This window comes from Bison bison, unplaced genomic scaffold (genome assembly GCF_000754665.1).
Source record: "Bison bison bison isolate TAMUID 2011002044 unplaced genomic scaffold, Bison_UMD1.0 scf7180017864519, whole genome shotgun sequence".
Taxonomy (NCBI): Eukaryota; Metazoa; Chordata; class Mammalia; order Artiodactyla; family Bovidae; genus Bison; species Bison bison.
This window is the reverse complement of record NW_011495072.1, coordinates 16443356-16448973: the sequence shown is the minus strand read 5'-3', so window position 1 is coordinate 16448973 and position 5618 is coordinate 16443356.

Genomic DNA, 5618 nt, shown 5'->3' with positions numbered 1-5618 from the left:
GAGCCAGACATCCTGGAATGTGAAGTCAAGTGGGCCTTAGAAAGCATCACTAAGAACAAAGCTAGTGCAGGTGATGGAATTCCAGTTGAGCTATTCCAAATCCTGAAAGATGATGCTGTGAATGTGCTGTGCTCAATATGCCAGCAAATTTGGAAAACTCAGCAGTGGCCACAGAACTGGAAAAGGTCAGTTTTCATTCCAATCCCAAAGAAAGGCAATGCCAAAGAATGCTCAAACTACCGCACAATTGCACTCATCTCACAAGCTAGTAAAGTAATGCTCAAAATTCTCAAGCCAGGCTTCAGCAATATGTGAATTTTGAACTTCCTGATGTTCAAGGTGGTTTTAGAAAAGGCAGAGGAACCAGAGATCAAATTGCCAACATCCACTGGATCATGGAAAAAGCAAGAGAGTTCCAGAAAAGCATGTATTTCTGCTTTATCTTCTATACACCCCACTAAATCAATATTTAAAGAGCAGGGAGGCTGATTTAAACTTCCTCATGTGATGCCAAATGTCAGATTACACCTGTTACCCCCGATAGCCAAGTTTATCATAGTACCACTGTATTCTCGTCAGGTGTTGGACCAACTGGATATGCTGGGCTTTTCTCATTTTGGAAGCATTTACATTTCTCACTGTTCCCAACCCCTTTTCTGAAAATAAGTTTCATTGGGATAAAGAGCAGACTAAAGAAGTGAAAGGAGAAAATGTGTTAATTCCTTTGCCTGTAATTTTTATTTTGTTTTACAGAACTGTGTAAATGGAGATAGGAAAGATTGTAAACTGGTAAGATGGACTGAAAGCTCTACTTAAGGTTCTGAATGATGGTATTTTTCTTTGGGAGCTTAGAAATGTGAGATTTATGATTGCACTATTTTGAAGTAAGGATGAAGTGTGTACATTCTACATGTGACTGTGAAATAGCTTTTAGTAAGTCTTCTAAGGGAATAATTTGTATACTTTGGTGCTCACAGTAGTCGATGTGGTGCTAAATTTTTTATGATACTGTGCTCACTGTGGCCTAGCCTAAGATATGCAAATTTATATTTTCTTTTAGTGAAATGTTTCTATATAGCTTAAAATTTTAAATTGCTTAACTGCACAGTATCTTTTCATGCTTTTTCTGATATGTTGAACATCTGGCATTGTAAATAGTTTCTGTTGAACAAAACTTTTATTATATAACCTGTACCAGGTTATATAATATTTAATCATGTATAACATTAGAAATGTTTGGATGGAATTTGTCTGTGTTCATTATTTAATTGTTTTTTTCTAGAATACATTTGCTTTTCTCTTTTATTAGGTCTACCTGGTTTTATAATAGCAGGTGTAACCACACAAGCATGCTCAAATAGACACACATACATATATTTAAGTGAAGGAAAAAGTTTTTCACAGCATGTATTGCTCAAACCATGCTGATTTCAGTTAAACACGTTTGGCTATTGATATGACAGGTTACCATGCAATTTAGAATCAATTAAAAGGTAACGAATGTGCTGAACTGAAACCTCTACCCAGAATGCTTTTTCTGTGCACATAGATAAAGCAGATAGATTTGTGTGTCTCTAGTGTCCCCTCAGTAATGTCCTTAGGCCAAATGGCAATGTCAAAGGCTGCAGACAACTGCCTAAAATGGATGAAGGATAATCTTGATTTTTCATTTCTTCAGTGTGTATATAGAGTTATGAATACTTCATTAGTACAACTGCATGAATTATCCTATAGCTATTAAGCATGGCTAATTTATAAATCAAATTGCCGTTTTAATATCTATTTTAAAAGGCACTCTCATGGTAACATGTTTCACAGTGTTGAATAATGACAGTCTTTGATGTTTTGTGAGGAGGTGCACTGGCAATGTGGATTGGACACTTAGACATTTTCCACAGACTCTTGCATGGCCATCTGTATGATGAATACCCCCCAAAATGAGGCAGAATAGCTTATGTGCTTAGTTAATGGCAATATGCCCCACACACTGACAAAATAGAAACTATGGGTATGATTTTAGGCATTAAAAACACCAGATAATTTTTGTTCATATTGAAAAGATGTAGCTAAAATATTAATGAAACTCAGGTCCAATTTCTGGTCACTCACAAGCCAATACTCAAGAGCCAAGGTTAGTGGAAAGGACATTTTACTTTATTCTGGAGGGTGAAAGCTGAGGGAGAGGGTGGACTTATATCCAAAGGTCACCTCCCCTGTATAAAAGCAAAAGCTTTTAAAGGGGAGTTTCAGGGGTGTATAGGCAGGGGGAAGAGATTACATGCAGACACAGTAGTCAGCTCTAACAGTCATCTTGAAAATAATTATACAGTAGTCTAATCAACATTGTCTTGATTGCTTTTAAATACAGTTAACCTTCAGGTCCAAGGTCAATTTGTTTCCATTTCTCCGAGGCCAGTTTTCAGAATTGTGGCAGGTTATGAATGGCTACTGTTTGGTCATCATGTGGTTAACTTCTTCCACCTGGTGAGGGTTTCAGTACCTATAAAACAGTTCAGAATATTATTTATAGTCTCTGAAGAAGAACAAAAGTTCCTTTTATTTAATGACTCAACCTCTGTTATTTGGTCTTGTTGGACTGTTTTCCTTTGAGTCTGCATTTTCTCACATCTCTGATTAAACTTATTCTTTGACTAAAGTTTCTCTATAGACAAAAGGAAGGCTGAGGACACGAAGGGGTGTCTGTCCTGGGAATGCCCCATAAGGTCTGGCTCCATTTCAAAAGTGGTACATTGCTGTTATATTATTTTCAGAAAATGAATAGAGTTTTATTCTAAGAATAATCTTAATTAATCCTATCACTAACTATGTATGCAGTCCCTATCAAGGGTGTGGTTTATTTTGTCTGTTTGAAGACCAAGTAGAGATTTTAAATGTAACTAAAATTATTTAGTAACTATGTTGCCAAATTCTGAACTCTCAGTGTAATATCTAACACATGCTTCCCATATTTTTATTTTCATTATCTTGTTTTCCTTGTACCCTTAAGATTAGTTGTCCTGAATAATGTTCTAGTCAAGAAAAGATAGATTTTTCCTGAAAAAAAAAAAATGCCATTTCTAGGTGAATTGCTTAAAAAGGCAAACAAGAAAACAACATAAAAAGCCATTTTAAAGGTCACGTTGCTGACAAATTGCCTATTTAAAATGGAGAGTCTCCTAAACAGTGTCATAGCTCTCCAAGTCCTACTCTAAATTCTCTTTATGACTTTGTACTGCCATTTGACTTGCTACCAGCAGAAATCAATAAACATAGATAAAAAGTCAAATTATTAGTGTCTATTGATGCCATTTAAAGTGTCCCCTAGAAAACATAGTACTAACTGTTGCATTCGCACTTCAAGATCTGTATCCTTCACATACTTTTGACTGTTCATTTACATAAACCTCATAAATGTTCATTTCGACTATACAATACTTTAACAAGCAAGTGTTTATAGGGAATCAACTATGGGTTGTAGGTACAAATAGGAATTACTGAAGACCATGTCTTTTAGGAACAGGAAATACAGCAGAAATATTTAAGTAATATTTTAACACTGTGCTCTTTTAAATTGTGCATAAAGATAGTTAAAAGATAGATATCTAGTTAAAAGATAACCATTTAAGTCTAAAACTTCAGTTTTCTTAGCAAGTTAGTAAATTTTGGTTGAATTTATTTAATATCATGAAATTTTGGTCTCAAGCAAATATGTTCTAGATTTCATAGCAGGAATTGCCTTTAATTATCTGGGTAATAGGAATGGGGACCTTTATAAGTGTTAGAATATGTACACTGAACTTCTTTATAAACCAGACAAATAATTCCTCAAGTCTGAGTCAGCTTTGAATAATTATTTCTAGGTGAAAGGACTTTCTATGTTTCATTTTTAATTATCTGTGGACACCAGCAGTCAAAAAACAGTCTTATAATTCCATTTCTGATAAATAAAGCTAGGAGACATTTGCCTCTCTCAACAATTATAACAGGTTCTTCTGGAATAATGTTCATGGTTGACCTCACTTTGCTTTACCTAAAGCAGAGCCATTTCCTTTAGGTTCATATATTTGCCCACATTTACTGTTAATGGTATTTTATCGTTTTGAATATTTGCAAAGTATATTTCCCCTAAATAATTTTGAAAAATGAAAAAACACCACATTTAACAGTCCCAAAGAATATGTTAAATAAGGCCAAGAGCAGAAAAACAAGAAAAAGTAATAGGAAAGATATAATAGTCAACAGAAAGAAGTAATAATCATAGCATGAGAGATAGACAGGTTATCTATCTATCTATCAGAATTGACAACATAGTTGAAATGAAAAGGAATGTGTTGGGAGGGAGGTTCAGGAGGGAGGGAACATATATATTGCTATGGCTGATTCATGGTGATATATGGCAGAAGCCAACACAATATTGTATAGCAATTATCCTTCAATTAAAAATGAATACATTTTTAAAAAGGAATGTGTCAAGAGGAAAGACTGGGATTGGATAGGCAAAAAATACTGCTTGCGCTGAGAAACACTGGAATGCTCATTCATTCATTTATTAAGAATTTGTTAGCTTTCCCTCTTAGAATGTGTATCCTTGATTGAACATATATATTTCCATATAGAGAAAAATGCTGAGTAATTTTTTTATTTTTGATAAGAATATGCATAGAATACACTGCTTAAGAACATTAACATTTATCATTCTGACAGAAACCAATTCATATATCAAGTATTTAAATTCCACAAGTTGAATTTCTTCATATAAAAATAGAGGTAATAATACATATAACTCATCATAAGAGTGTTATAGAATTAGATGAGGAAATATTAATGTTACTTTGCTTGTGCCTCATAACTATTATTGGTTCTTTGCTCTTATTGTTTTCCATCTGGAAAAAAGGGTGCACGTATCCTTCTATGAATTTATTATTTCTTCAGGCAAAGTGAAGTTGCTCAGTTGTGTTCGACTCTTTGGACCCCATGGACAGTAGCCTGCACCAGGCTCCTCCGTCCATGGGATTTTCTTGGCAAGAGTACTGGAGTAGATTGCCATTTCCTTCTCCAGGGAATCTTCCCAACCCAGGGATCGAACCCAGGTCTCTCACGTTGTAGACAGATGCTTTACAGTCTGAGCCACCAGGGAAGTCCTTGACAAGGTACTATCCGATTGTCAAGGATAGCATTTAAGATTCAGTAACAGTCAATTTTCATATGTTTCACCTGGTCACTTGTTTTTGAATGTATATACTGTCAAAACTAATCTATTAGTTCACTTATAACATGGCATGGAAAGAAAATGCCTTCAACAACTGACATCTCTTAAGATCCCTTGAAGAGGATACCTTCGGTAGTGGCAATATTTGCATTAGGATATCTAGTAATATTATATATACAGTTTCAAGAGTTCAAATTACAAAGTAAACAATTGGTTTTGGTGTAGACCTGCAAGAAACTATATGGACTCAGTATCTAAACTTTTATACTTTGCTAGGCTGGTTCAATAAAACCCCATACTTATTCATGATTTAAAAATAAGCAGTAGTGGTTGTTTAGTCGCTAAGTCATGTCTGACTCTTGCAACCGAATGGACTGTAGCCAGCCAGGCTTCTCTGTTCATAAGGTTT